This window comes from Lissotriton helveticus, chromosome 10 (genome assembly GCF_964261635.1).
Source record: "Lissotriton helveticus chromosome 10, aLisHel1.1, whole genome shotgun sequence".
Classification (NCBI taxonomy): Eukaryota; Metazoa; Chordata; class Amphibia; order Caudata; family Salamandridae; genus Lissotriton; species Lissotriton helveticus.
In genome coordinates, this window is record NC_136071.1 from 925,540,478 (window position 1) to 925,556,567 (window position 16,090).

The window sequence follows — 16,090 nt, forward strand, 5'->3', positions numbered from 1 at the left end:
TGTGGTGGTGAGTGGTGGTGAGTGTGTGGTGGAGAGAGAGTGGTGTGTGTGTGTATGGTGTGTGTGTGTGTGGTGTGTGTGTGTGGTGTGCGTGTGTGTGTGGTGTGTGTGTGGTGTGTGTGTGGTGTGTGTGTGTGGTGTATGTGTGTGGTGTGTTTGTGGTCTTATGTGTGTGGTCTTATGTATGTGTGTGTGGTGGACTTAGTTCGAGTGTTCGTATCCTGCACACTCACACACTTCCCCTACACACTCACACACTGCTCACCCTGCACACTCACACTGTTCACCCTGCACACTCACACACTGTTCACCCTGCACACTCACACACTGTTCACCCTGCACACTCACACTCTGCACTCACTCACACTCTGCACTCACTCTGCACTCACTCTGCACTCTGCACTTGCACTCACTCTGCACTCACTCTGCACTCACTCCAGCAATCTCTCCCATCTGCCCCGCAGGACTATTACTGGGAAATGCACCATTGTAAATTACCATCTATGGGTCATTTTGAGGTCTCAATGCTCCTTCTACCAGAGGAGGGCTAAGGGTTTCACAGCACTAACTCATCTACTAAGGAATCAACAAGTGTTGCATTTTCTGTAAAGGGTAAAATACACAATTTTCAGGATTTGAAACTGAAAAATACCTTATTGTCAATGTCTTATCCAATAGACAACTGCTACCAGTGCCATGGTTCGAAATGACGAAGGGTTTGTACACTGCTCAAATGCGTAGCAGTGCACAACATTATTTAACACACTTGAACTCAACTCAACAATTCAAATGAAGAGGAAGCAAGCAGACAAAAATGGCATTTTGGACACCAGCTTAACGAAGGCTGCATAACAAAACCAATGGATTATGTGTATGTGACATTATTTTAGTTGCACTCAATAACTGCAAGCTATATGCACTGCCACCTCTCCTCAAACGCTTAATGATATTCCTGAAACACTTTATAAATAACTAAGAGCTCCAGGAGGCCCGAGGACCAGTGAAAGAGGTCCACTGCGATGACAGAAAAGTTAGTGGGAACACAAGGGGTCCATAGGAATATCGAGGAGGAATACAGGAACATCAAAGAAAGGCCACAGAAAGAACAGAGAGGGCTAGACGCAGGAATTATGGGGGTCCACAAGAACACTAGCCGAAGGACGCACAGAAATACTGCTATTGGGGCCACAGGAACATGAGAGGGGTGCCTTAGGGACATGCAATTGGGCGTTCGGAACATGAACATGCATCACAGGACTGTAACAGGGAATGACAGGAAGACGACAAGTAGTCACAGCTAGACTGTAGAGGGCCACACTATGACAACAGCAGTTTAAAGCAACAAACAAGAAGGCCTCAGAATCTAGGCACGCCCCTAACATCCATATGTCCAGAACATGGAGAGGTGTGAACAGGAGCGAGAGTAGCTGAGATGTGTAAATGTTATAACATTCACACACCACAGATCAAGAAAATGTAGCACCAAGGGGATTCACAAGCACAACAAAATCAAGGTGCACAGTCCATGGAAACACCAGCTTGAAGCGCGTTCTTAAGAAATGTCAGAAAAAACGAGGAACATCTATTTAAAAAAAAAAAAAAGATTGTGCTTTTAGTGTGAATAAAAGTACTCAATAGATATGCCTGTGGAATAATTGCTAAACTAATGATAAACAACACACCCATAAATACTCACGGACGCCATGTACCACAAGACAAAAAGCCACAGGAATTCTCTAAGAAAGTGCAAAGAAATACTCAAGAAGTCGCCCCTTCTTGGCAGAGTCCTATTTCTAAAACGTATTTTTACAAACTTTCATTGCCCAAGTGGATCCCTTCATTTGAGGCGTGTGGGAGTGTTCTGGCAAGAAGCTTCCAATAAAAGTATGTGCAGAACAAACAGCATTTACAAAGGGAGTTAAGGCCTGGCGTGCCAGGAGTATCTAAAGTATTTGGAATTCTCACACTGCTGAAGAATGCGCGAGGTGATGTCTCCGAAATCCATAGAAGACCTCGTCCTCCAGCGGCCAGCCTGTTTGAAGCATCTTCTCACGCAGAGACTTTCAACGCGGCCACAACACCTCAAGGAACAGGAGCAGAGGGCAGCGATTCCACCCTCGCTGCATTGAGAGCAGCAGCAGGGCCATCTTCACACCACCAAGACCCAGCGCCCGGGGGTACCCTGCAGCCCAGGCTGGAATGTGGCAGCACAGGCTCAAACATCATCTGCTGTCAGTGATCTGTTTTTGTTTCAAAACCCCTTCAGTTCCACTTTTATGAGCTTGTAATGTTTTAAAAATGCAGAGCTGGCTGAACACTGTGCATGAAAGGAGGCTCTCGGGACTTGAGATTTATGGACCAAAAAAACCGCAACGAAATCCCGACAGCAAACCGTGTGAGGCTCTGGGTGGCATCCCAGTCCCTCGCCAGACTGTGTATGGGCACGTGGCAGTGTGAGAGAGAGAAAAAAAATGCACAGCGAAGAGCGGGACGGTTCGTGGAGGCACGTCTGCGCTGTGAGGGGGCCTGGCCACGAAAGCACACAGCAAAGAATGGTGCACGCGCGCCCGTCATCTGTCTTCAATTACCCCGGGCCCTGACAGATGGTAATTGAAGAAATATGCCCTTCTGCTGCGCGTGTCCGCACGGAATATGCACTAGGCGGAGCAACTCTCACACCTATGGCCTATTGTGTGCTGCTTGTAAAAACACACGCATGCTCGGCCCAATTGCCATGCAGCTGCTAAAAATAACCAGCAAAAATCACGAGCTTTCTGGAATGCGGTAGGTACGATTTTCGAAGCCCTCAGAAAAGGACTCTTAAGCCACGCCCACTTCGTGGGACGTAGGCCGAGCCCTAACAATGAAAACGTACAATCGATCCGTCTCAGGTATTGCCTCGAGAATCTAGAACTCCCTACCAACGGAAACTAGACTGACATCAACAGTGTCCTTCAAAAAGGAAGTGAAAGCTTTATTGATGATTACTTTTCTGAGTTAGAAGTTTAGCCTCGGCCTTTCAGCATACCAGCCTAGATCTGGCTGGTCCTCCAAGACTAACAGCCTGTTCCTCCTCATCTAGTGTCACGTTGACTCTTCTTGCCTTACTCTACTCACATGCTCTTCTGCCTTCCTTGTCTTGCTCTTCTGCTCACTTATGATATTTTGCAATGTTATGGTTCTGATGCTCTCCATTATTACTTCATTATGTACCTGTTGTTATTTTTCTTGTATACTGCTCCTGTTCAGCTTTTATCAATAAAAGATATGTGTCAAAAAATTTGGAGGATGCAGTGTATAGTCAACCACATCCCCAAAATTGAGAGATTAGCGAATATGGGACATATAGCGAAGCACGTCATGGTTGAGTAGCAATGTACACAATGAAAAAAACTGACATATAAATAATGAATTATAATGAAGATGCTGAAATGTATAAAACAGAGAATGTAAATGTAAAATCTTTTTAGATTAAATCTTGTATATCATAAATACCGAACTGCTTTTCAAAGAAACTATATTCTATGACTTAGAACACAGACCCTGTTTGGTTTAGGTACTATTTACAGTTAAATGTATGAATATGTAAGCGACTTATATATATTTTTATGTTTTTTCTCCTTAGATTTATGTGTCACAATGGTTTGTCTTGTCAAATGCGAATGACGGTCACCTGACGAACGCCACAGGCCGAAACGCGCGTAGTTCCATTCTTCCGCTTTTGCCTATCTCAATTATACATCGACTGAATAATTCGTAGTACACATTTTCTGTCTCTTTTTCGTTTGTGATGTACATATTTTGCACATGGTTGTATATTGTTTTATATGTATTGATCTGTGAATAATATATCAAAAGTTTTTTATAAATATAAATGAATTGAAAAAATAACCAAAAATATTTCAAATAAGGTAAAAAGGAAAACAAATATAACAAAATAAAGATAACGAGGTGTATATTCCCCAAAGATAATTTTGTGTCAAGTGTGGTTATACATAAATTATTTTTTCTGTGGTTAACAAGATGTCGCTGTTTTGAGTGTCGAATATCTATAACCAAAACTAGGGGCTGGATATATACACATTTGTTTGCTTGAATGTCCTTTCTCTAAAAACCATACTGCTCCTGTTTTGCCACAATTCTCTCCTCTAGGTTTGTTGCAAATCTGCTCTATAGCGCTCTGATACCCTCTAGGGTCATGTTCGCACTATACAAAACTTTTAAAAATAAAATTAATAAATGCATGCTAGTTGTACTGGGATAGCAGTATTTCCGAGCTGTGAGCATGGCCTCTGCTGCGATGTCAAGGAAGGGGGGCTGGTGCTCCGCCACATCTTCATCACCTGCCTCCATACCTCAGCACGATGACCACACATGATGTCATATCTCCAGCTGATCGAGCTGTGAGTGAGTGGACTTGAATGGAGTGTGAATGAAGTGTGAATCCATGGCGCTGGCAGTCCTGCACTGTGACACCGCCTCTGAGGACTCCCGTTCAGATGTGAGAAGTGGGAAGAACACTGTTAACTTCAAACTGCCTCCAGGTACTAATGGAAGTTGTGACGAACTCCCAGTTCCACCGCCACATTTCCCAAGCCTATCTAGATGATGCTCCCTTTCTGCTTTTGCTAGTAAACAGCACGAGCGTGGCACAAGGATTGACTCAGTCGGGCACTACCAGTGCTCCTTGGGAGACTTAGGGGCTATCGCTTGAATCCCTCAGGCTCCTAACATTATGCTGGCAGGACAGGGATCGAGTGCACATGTCAAAGGCAGAAGGGAATATTTCACAACTACTCATTTGTTGAATAACCTCTCTACCTGTATTTGCAGTATAGCTCACCGTGCACTAGATTACGCACATATCACGAAGATGCTCTCTAGGACTGAGAAGAGATGTACGTACGACTCCAAGAATGGCTGATCTTGAAGGCATGCAAGTCTCTCTGTTTGTTATTGCGTCCCAACCCCCCTTCCCTTATTGGGCAGCAGCTTATTAATGGTTACAATTCCCTGAATTTGATGTTGTCTTACTCTGAGTCTCACCATAGAGCGCCCCTGCCCATTCCTACAATGACTCTACTTGGTGTAACAAGCAGACCTCTGCCTTCTGCACCTGCACCTGACTTCCCATCTATCCATACATAGTTCAAATGAGTGTGAGTTGTTTTCTTATCTGTACCAGTGGAACCCATGCTATTGTGAGCAGGTGTGGTTATGGTCATATTATGCATCTGGAGGCAGTCTACAGGACTGCTGACCCTGGCAATGGTTGGCAGTGTTTACACAGTTTGTATCTGTTGATTTCTTATAGTGCAGAATGAGGCAAACTAGCAAGACTTTTCTGTCTGCAGCAGATACACATTTCTCATGCACATGCTGAGGACTCTATCCTTCTGCCATCCGGTGGCACTGCTGATGTCGCTATGTGGTTTTGTCCTGCCTTCAGTCCTATTTTAAATGGAAAGCTTTCTGTCACATTGCAAATGTTGCTCCTCTGCCAGAACACCTTCACGAAAGATGACTAACTGATAGTGCCATTCCGTTTTAGCCAACAAAATGTGCATTTCAGAAAACATACATACAGTCTGTTCGATGGTGCCCTAGAAATTCTCTTTTTTACAAGGTTACACGCCTTAGGTCTTTGCTGGTCTTTGCTATTACTATTGTCACCTAGTATCTAAATTGGAAAAATTTCAGGCTTAACTGAATTCTGCTGTGTGTGGGACTTTCCAACCACCTCATGTGTAAGGACAGTAAGTGGAAGTTGCTCCAGTTGGAAGATATAGCTCTCCTACGAACATGTGTCAAATGACAACTAAGTAACATTATATTTGTTGGTTACTGCTATGTAATTTACTATTATATATTCGTTCTACCAGGGTCTATGAGCTCTCCCCTAAAGCGAACACTCAATGCATATGTTAATCCTTCCAGATAAACATATAATATGCCGGATCACTGAGCCTGTTAAGAACTTTCCTGTTGTTTTGATATTTTGCTAGTGGGAAACCTACAGCTTCCCCCAATTTAAAATTGTGTTTGATATCCAACCCGTAAATGATTTCTATTCAATAACATGTTCAACCCTAGTAAAAGTCCTTCGCCAAGTTATACTATAAGACCAAAGACCATGCCAATAAAACACTTTTTATTAATTCTGCAAGGTCTTCCTATGCCCAGATAGTCAAAAGTTACTTCTCTTAATGGCAAAGTGAACCCAAGTGTTATAAAAGTAATGGAAATTAATACTTGTCCACTGAGAAATGCCTCACATTCGTTTTGGTTTGCTGAAAGTAAACAGTTTTACATAATACGTTTCATACATACGCTTGCTGTTGAGTTTTAATAACTAAACTTCTCCCTAAACACTGTTAGGCCTGTCGTTAGCCAAGACCTTTTGATTTTACTAAAATGATAGTCTCTGCTTTTACCGGCTTTTAGGCCAGGTCTCTCCAACCCCAAAAATATATTTTCTTTTAAACAAAGGTTTTTTTTTAGAATAGCAGAGCCCAGCAGCTTTGCCAGCAATGAAGCTTTACAAACCTATGACAACAAAATAGACCTTTACTAAGTCAAAAGGATAGCATCCAGCATCAGCCCTATTGGCTGTACCAATGCTTGTTTAATGTTTGTGATAGCTAAAAGTTGCTCACGCAAAATATATTCAATAATGAACCCGCACAACAATTTCAGACAGGAATATTTCAACACCTGTATACGTAGATGAAAAAGGGGAAAGGACGGTGGGTAGCTAATTGGGATGATGAATGTTAGAGGACTCTGAAGCCTACTTGCTAAATCTATAAGAATTCTGCAGTCCCAAAAAAACATCTCAACAGGGACTTTGAAGCACCATTACTGCCTTTATCTTAGTTGAGATCGATGGCACTGCACTTTGCTATTCATTGTAAATACTGCAGAGACTTGGGTGTGCTATTATTTCCATTTAGACTGTGTGGTTGATTTACGTATGCAGGATTTCTCTGCAAATACAGTGAGCAAGACAAGTGACTCTGATCGAGCAATATATTCTTAGGCATAGCATTACCAGCCCGATTGAAATTCAAGTCATAATCAAAGTATTAGAATCTATAATTATTAATTGTTATATTTAATTGTGTTTTCTTCCTTTACATAAATCAAGAAAAACATATTTTTAAAAGAGTAAGTCGTTTTTGGGCATATGATATTAAGTTGTTCATGCACAATTTTTTTCACTAATTTTCGGATTCAAATATTTAACTTAAAATGCTTTATTTTAGAATTTTTACAGGGTGGACGCCGTCCACCCTGCCAAGAAGTTGAGCCTCACTGAAATATGTTGATACGCCGGACACTTTAAGCAGCTCCTGCACGTTGTTTCCTTTCCATTCCCAGCAGCAAGTGGAGGCATAGGGGTTGCTTTCTTTATGTCCAGCTGGCAAAGATAAAGACAGAAGTTAAGGCGCCATCAAGCATCCTTTTGATCGTGTATCAGACTAGAGGCATCCTGTAACCCTACAAATGCACCGGCAAGGAAACAAAAGCACACAGCTTGTTATCTCTTCACAGGTACTTAAGAGATGCATGCTTTTTACTTTGTTGCATTTAAGTGCATGCACTGTAAGAATGTCAGATGGGTTGGTCTGTCCCAGTATTTACACAAATCACAATTTAAAGAGCACTATTTTATTTCTTTTATAGCGCTACTCATCCCAATCCAGAGTCTTAGAGCGCTTTACATAACATACACACTATCCATTCCAAATACATCATGTAAGTATGTAAATCAATGTACAAGATGTGTTACATGAGACAGCCAGGAATATAAGGTGTCGGAGTCAAATACTCTTCATTGCTCACTGTGGGTGAAGGATTACAATGTATTAACTGCATGTAACAAAAGGATCTCTGGGTTCAAAGCTGTAATCCACTTACCTTTCTACATAAAATAAAAATCTGTGATCTGCATGTTACATGATAGGCTTTGCAGGAGACAACTTAAAAAAAATATGTTATTGCATTTACAGTTCGCCCCTGCTATAAGTATAACATACACATATCAGAGCACTATAGCATAATTAAGTGGTACATTTATGCTCACAGCATTGTAAAACAAACCCGAAGAAGGTAGCAACAAAATAGAGGTTCAACAATCCCCGAACGCCCCTCCCCCCAAGAACAGTGGGTGATTATGTTTTGGAGGAGACTACTTAATCTTCTATACTACTTTGATTAAAATTTGAGACTACACAAAACACAGATGTCTCCAACAATTTTTTTAAGCTTCAAAGTTATAACATCATTATTATTCCCTGAGATCTATTAGGCACCTCTGCAGCAGATGACTTAACCCCATAAAATATTTTTAAATGCAGCCTTTGCAACCAATTAAGCAGAACATATCTACTACCATGCTTTTTCTCGTTGCCAATTTCTTTGTGGCAGGTTTAAAAAAAAATATTATTTGAGCCCCGATCTTGCATGAGGATTGTGCCACTTCTCTGGCACAACCCCAAAGCCAAGTCTCATTTGTTAAACATCATAATGCACTTTAATGTACTCATGATTCACCTGATAAACATGTGTGAGATCTTAGTAACTGATGTCACTACTTGTGATGTCACTTCCAGTGAGGTCTATTCCTGTGATGCCACGTGGAATGTCACACGTCGTAATGTCATGTGCTTTGATGGCACACATCATGATGTTACTTGCATACTGCCTAAGGTGGTCAGTCCTCCAACTTATTTTTTAGGACTTGTGCCCTGCATGCAAGGGTCGATAGCAGCAAGTGAACTGGGGGGTCAGTTTCCTCAGTGCACTGCCAGCGTATAATAATCACACTCAACAAGCACCAAATGCTTCTCACATGGCCATTCATTAGGTAAAACGATGTATGTGTACCATGATAGTCTTTTCTGGCATGAATATGTAACAAAACAGGGACCCCCTGAGAAAGGTATAATTCCTGGGTCAGGGCAAACAATGTGTGAAAAGGTAACTTACCCAGGCAAAAAGACAACACAAATGTGCTGGTACAGTTCAAGCACTAACAATTAAAATAAACAATAGCAAAAAACAAGCACAAAAGTTGGCATTTAGAAATTAAATTTCATTAGAATGATAAAAAGTGGTCATAAATATGATCAATAACATAAAAAGAATTTTTTGAACATTTGATAAAAAGATATTTTTCATTTCATTGGGAAATCAACAGATGCATTGTTTTATATGTGGATGTTCCCAACGATCTGTAAAAGAGATGGTTTTCGTCTACGCGTTTCAACACCTAAGTGCTTTCCTCAGGACGCTACCATCTTGTAGCTAAAAATAGATAAAACATTCTTTAGAGAAAGGAAAGCCATATCACTTTTGTGCTTACAAAGGTTTTTTGATTAATACATTGACACAAATTCAAGCTTGAACTGAAGTACCAGACAAAAGGTAATATCATATATGGTACCGCTTTTGATAATACACTTGGCATGTATAATTTGACACAAAAAAAAATATATATGTACATATAAAGTTGTCCTCAGGATAAAAACAAAGCCATTACTCATTGTTATTATGCATATGGTACATAAAAGGAGGATACAATATTCTGAGAAGGAAAACGAGCCAGGAAAGGTAAAAAAACCAGGTGTATAGAGAGATATTTGGTTCCCTCCTTCAGCACAAAATACATCTTTATTTTGTTCTGATTACAGGGTGTATGGGCATTTGCTTTTATAGATCTGATGCAACTGATGCATATATACATTTGAAGGAGTATTATTTTATTTTTCTCTTGGGAACTTAATTGTCTGATGACGACATCAGAGAGAACTGCATTGGTGGAGGTAGATGTAAACATAGTTCACTCATTCACATGATTATACATAGCCGGAGGGAAGCGAAATATCAAGGTTCTTACCATGTGTGGTTGATGTTAGGTATTTGATGAGAGTATCCGTGTAGTAGTCAATCTGTCCACAATTTTTACGTCGTCTTGGCTATTCCATGACGAGGAGAAAATGAGAAAATATTCAGTTAAATAATGCTGGGTATAGTTGCGGAGAATACATGTTTTCCAGGGCAGACATCATGGCTAAAGGGTTCCTCTCAACCTGCTAAATTTTATGGGCGTGTTGTCTGCTTGTTGACATAAGTAGCTATATGCAGTTCATTCATTTGAAAGCATATATCTGTACATTGCTAGGTATCATAGTGCTAGTCGGATTGTTGGCACACAAAGTGGCACAAGATGTGGTTTTAATTTACCTGTAATAAGATGTTCACAGTGGTTCCTATATTTGGAGATGAAACTTTAAAAATACTGTGATTTACGATGGGTTGTTAGACGGAACCTAATATATGGAGAAATTAAGAAAAAAACTGGCAATCAGTTATTATGTATACTAGGTATTTAATGACATATCTACACTTATTTAGTGGACCTCGTGTGTAAAAGTAGTCTATATATAATACCCACCCGGAACCTGGATGTAATTAGAGTTCCAAAGGAAAGTGGCCGCTATAGATTAGTAAAGGTCAGCCAGTTTTGTCCCACAAGGTGGATGCTCAGTCACTAAGCTGCAACTGCAGGTAAAGAGAGAACAGCCGAAGTTAGTTTTAATCGTTGCTCTGCCTGGGTTTAACGCTGCGTGCAGCAGCCCAGTAGGTTTGTTAATTATGTGGATCTGTTACCTGGTGACAAGCTCAAGATACAAGGATGTAAAGCTGGCGAGACGGGATAGATGTTAAGTTGCAAGCCGGGCTTGTAAAATGGAACGCTAGAAAAGACAAAAGGAAAATGCAGCACGATATTTGAGGGGAAAGGCTTCAGAGAAATATATATCCCTGGTGTTTCTAATAATGTTGGTTCTTGCCTCGTTCAATAATGCAGTAAATACCTGATGCGGCGACTCGGTACTGGTTGAGGCTGCACGCTCAGGCAGAGAGTAGGGGTACGGGCTTGATGACTAGAGCAGGTGCTAAAGAAACCAACGAGAAAGCAAAGCGCGATGATAGATAAAGGGTTCTAAGAGAGTGACTCGGCTTAATCAGTTAGGTGGTGCATCTAGATAGTTGCTCGGGTAAATACCTGATAGAGCAGCTCGGTGCTCAGAGAGCCTCTTCTGCGTGGCGTGTGCAGCTTCGGGATAACAAAAAGATTCGAATTGGGCGCCAGAAATGCGCTTATATATCGCTTAGTCCGATAGGTGGGCTAAATAGAGAGGGACTTCTTAAAGCGGTAGTCCTTCAGGGAATGTGTCAAAAAATGCGAATGTATGATAGTTGTACTAGGGACAGGTGTAAAGTTTGTGCATTTATTTAGTGCATTTTATGTCAGGATCGTGTTAGAGGAGAGATAGGGCTGGAAGTTGTGGATTCACTCCTTTTTACTCAATAATTTATCTAGATTGGTTTATGAAAAGGGGGCATTTTAAACGGTGAGTGTTCAGAAAGGGATATCCGAAAGGAGAAAAAAAGATGAAGTTGGTGATACAGCACTCACAAATGGTAGGGACCTAATTCTGTCCAAATTGAGGTCCGATTGGGTTCTTTTTATGAGTGTAATGGTAAATGATTATTGAGGAGGTAGCGTTTCTAGATGATTGCATTGTGCCACGGTAGTTCATTATTCAGTCCATTGGAAAAGGTGGCTAGGGAAAAAATCCAGAAGACTTCCTTTTTCTTTCTGATTTTATCTCCGCCATTGTTATTCGGGATGTGAATTCTTTCCAGAATTCGCCATCTGATGTCCGTTGGTTTATGTTTGAATTCGCAGAAATGACTGACAAGCGGGGCAGTGTGTTTCAGAGTTTTTATGGCAGATCTGTGTTCTGTTAATCGCGTTTTCATAGTACGCGATGTCTCCCCTACATAGCCTAGATTGCATGGGCACATGATTAAGTACACTATATTGGATGTGTTGCAGGTCCATAATTCTCTTGCCTGGATTTTAAAGTTGTTGAAAACAAATGTTTCTCCTTTAATGATACCATCACATGATTGGCAAGAGCCACATCGGGAGGTACCCCTGACAGGGTTGGTTCCATCTATTGTCTTTTGTATGAATGATGAGGTTTCGATAGGTGTTGTGTATCGGGACCGTACTATCAGGTCCTTTAGATTTTTGTTGCGGCGATGTGCAAACATGGGTTTTTGTAGTTTCATCTGAGTATCATCCACATTCAGAAGGTGCCAGTTGGCACTGATAACTTGTCTGACTGTGGCGTCCAAGGTGGAGTGTTTGGTTATGCACACCAACTTGGGTTCTTCTTTCTGTTTTTGTGATTTAAGTAGAGCATCACATCGTAAAACCGTGCTCTTTTGTAGGCTGTCCTCACGAGGCGATGGGGGTAAGCCTCGTTCTAGGAATTTTTCCTTCATGGTGATTGACTGGGTGTCATAGTCCTGCAGAGTTGTACAATTTCGTCTTATTCTCAGAAATTGTGAGAAGGGAATGCTGTCTTTTTGGTTCCTGGGGTGGTAACTCGTGAAATGTAAGAGGTTATTCCTTGCTGTCGGTTTTGTATATAGATCGACCTCCAGTTTGTTGTTGTTATTTCTGATATAAATGTCCAAAAATTCCACTTGACAGGGATCGAGGTGAGCAGTGAATCGCAGGTTAGTGTCGGCGGCATTGAGCCAGCTCAGAAAATCCTGCAGAGTCTGTTCCCCATTGGTCCAGATGAAAAATATATCATCAATAAAACGGTACCAATGGGAAACAGACTCGTAGAAAGGGTCCATTTCATTATGGATATGCCTGGATTCAAAGGAGGTCATGTATATATTTGCTATTGACGGAGCCATGGCTGCCCCCATGCTCACGCCTTTAGTTTGGAGATACATGTATTGCCCAAATTGGAAGACATTCTCATTCAGGACTATAGATAGACATTCATTGATGAATTGTTTGGAGCATGGTACAGAGTATTCATCAATGAACCACATGGTAGCATTGATGGCTTCTAATTGGGGGATGTTGCTATATAGCGCTTCTACGTCTAAAGTTACTAGGAGGTCATTGTGTTGATTAAAGGGAAGGTTTTCCACCTTCACTATGATGTCCCCTGTGTCTTTGATGTAGGATGGCGTCAGCGGTATATAGGGTCTTAGTATATTGTCCAGGTATTTCGAGTGTGCTTCAGTGGGGGTACCTATTGTTGAGACAATTGGGCGGTAGGGGGGATCCTGTTGGTTGTTATATATTTTTGGTACTCCATAAATACATGACACCTTTTGTTTCAGATTTGTTTTAAAATTCGTATTCTTTTTTATTAGTCTTTTCTGGCATGTTCATAATTTTATGTTATTTGTTATTTGCATATTGCAGCATTTGGCAATTACTTTTCCTCTTGCTGTCTAATGTATACATCTTTATGTGGTTTTGATTCATTCAGCAGTGATTCTCCACTATGGGACTCCTACCTGGATCACACATATTGTGTGTTGGAGGGTGTGTCTATCTCCAAAGAGGTTTAAAACACACAAGATGATGGACAAAATGTTGCACAATGGCAAAACATTCACCCCCAGTCACAGATCTGGGTTTAATCCATCGTTATGTTGCTCACCAAGCCACCCCAGTCCAGACATGGCCATATGCAAATCAGTCTTGACCCTGTGCCTCATGGGAACAGTCCAGGCCGAACTGCCAAGCCATGTCTTCCCTGGACCGGAATCAAGCATCCTAGGACCTGTTTCTGGCTATCAGCCGTCATCAGCCAGGATAGCTTGATTCCAGTGGCATTGCTGCAATAAGCCCGGGTCATCTAACACTGATGCATATACTGAGCATAATGTAAAAAAACAGCACTACTTTTACATTCCATTACGACCCACCTACCACTCCTGTCCGCCACCTTTTTCCCCGGCGTAATGGCGCTACCTTTTGTAATAATGGCAACACCCTTAGTCCTAACATCTTTCTATGACCTTCAGCCCCAAAGATTAAGCAGATCCCAATCTTTCCGTGCGATATGGGTTTCCTGAAGACAGTACAGATCGGCCTTTAGGACTTTGAGATCTTCTTGAACATTTCTCCTTTTAGTTCTATCGTTTAGCCCACTGATATTAACAGTGGCAATTTGTAATTTAGCCATTATACCAATTAAGAGTATTTATCAAGCAGTAAGACCACATCACTTTTATCTCAAACATTATATTGTCCTCCAGATCCAGTAATCCAGACTTCATTGCAGAATAATCTCTAATCTTTATTACACTCCAGAAGACACAAAAATCCCCCAAAATACACTTTAGCTGCTGTTCACACTTCACTGTTTTAACCTGTGCTCCCTTTCATCCTCCCACCCGCCACTCCCTCTACCCAGACCCCTACCCACCCATCCCACCCACCCTCCCTTTGGAAACAGCCGGACCCATGGGGACCGAGTGATGGAGGTAGCAAAGAACACCGCAGCCCCCCCCAGCCCTCTGTGCACCCTTCAAACCATCAAACCATCCGACCAACCGGGCCTTAAGAGCCCTTAAAAGCCAAAAAAGGAAATGGACCAAACTTCCTGGAGGGGTCATTTAGTGAGGCTGATAAATAAAGCTGTTGAGCTGATTTAAGGCCTAATCTAGTTCTTATCTCCCACTGACTTGTTCCAGATACTCTCTCATCTGGATTTCAGAATTAAAGAATTTAAAGGAACCTCTAACAACTGTCTTCAGCCTTGCTGGGACAAGCAAGTATGCCTCAAAACCTGAATCTTGGTAAGGTTTGCTTAGTTGCCATAGTCGCCATCTGCGCTCCACAGTAATGTGGCAGAAATCGGGGCGAATAAAAAAGGAAGAATAATTATACTGTTTTATACTGTCTTCTGGCCTCAGGATGTGCTCTCTCAAAAATAGCCTGTCTAAGCTATTAATTGCCCAAAAAAACTAGAATGGCCCTCGGCTTGTTAGTATCTCAGCCAGAGGTCTTGCGGAGGACAGGTGGGAAGTGGTGTACCCGCTGGATTTCTCAGTCCCAATCCCAACCTGCTAGCTCCAGAAAAGCTTCTTTAAGTAAGCTAATATAAAAGTGCAAATATCCTCCCTCTCAAGCGGAGGTTATCCTCTGGCAATTCTCCATATCTTCTAGTTTCCACATTGCATCCTTCAGTTGTGCTTCATGATGTAGTTCCTTCCCTCACAGCAGACAGTTCTCTTTCGACAACTACAGTTCTATCTTCGATGGCATTCATCCGCTCTCTAATCTCTGCGTAGGCTTTGCCAACTTTCCGGACAGCACCTTCCAGCTTCTTTGTAGCCTGTCTTGCTTTCTTTCTGTCTGCCCTGGTCTCTGTGCGATGTTCTTTAATTGATTCTAAAATCATGCTTAACGTGGAGTTCATAGCAGCTGTTCCTTTAGGTTGCTCCTCTGTGGAGTATCCGACCCGAACCAACGCCCTTTCCGCAGGACCGATGATCCTTGTGTGAGAACAATCCCACTTCAGCCCGATGCCTGTGGCCCACCTTCCCTGTTTTTTGTGCCTCTCGACAGGCCCCTTAGACCTTTTAGAGCACCTTCGGTGTTTTTGTTGCTTTAGGGCAGTCTCTGGTGCTTTGAGAGTACTAGAGTCTGAGGTCAAGACGCTGTTACCGCTTTCGCTATGGTCAGAGTCCGAAACACCTGAAAGTGAATCCTCGGCAAGACAGAAAAACTTGTCTGTATTATCAGATATGGTGTTGTCTGTCCATAAACCATCAGGAGCTTTGATGTACCTTGGACCCCCAGAAGCACCTTCTTGTACGATTACAGACATACCAGGTGAAGGGTCAGCTATGGTACAAGAACTGCTCGCTGTGGCATCCCAAGCCCTCTCGCTTGGAGTACTAACCCCCTCTTCCTCCAGAGCTTCGAGCTGCGTCTTCGAGATCACGCCCAAGACATCCCCCAGAAGCTCGCTCGGGCCTGATCCTGAAGATCCAGATTTGAATTATGCAAGAGTTTGGGAGTACATAAGCTCAGTATTTCCTCCTTAGATTTGAAGAAATCAGTGACTGCCGGTTGGGGCGGGAAAGAATTTGAGGCAAGACCAGCCCATCGGTTGTTGCTCCCCCTTCTTCCATTATCTGTGAAGTGGTTGCTTTACATCCCCCAGTTTATGAGCATTCAGCCGGG

At 42.1% G+C, this 16,090-nt stretch overlaps 1 long non-coding RNA gene across 1 annotated transcript; it reads right to left on the reverse strand.

Moving 5' to 3' along the window:
- Positions 1-7,177: 7,177 nt before the first annotated feature.
- On the reverse strand, positions 7,178-10,945 carry LOC144785547 (uncharacterized). Its single transcript, XR_013601955.1, has 6 exons — positions 10,881-10,945; positions 10,675-10,760; positions 10,460-10,566; positions 10,249-10,334; positions 9,902-9,980; positions 7,178-7,420 (listed from the first exon to the last, which is right to left on the reverse strand). It is a non-coding gene; the product is annotated as an uncharacterized LOC144785547 (long non-coding RNA).
- Between the last annotated feature and the right edge of the window lie 5,145 nt (positions 10,946-16,090).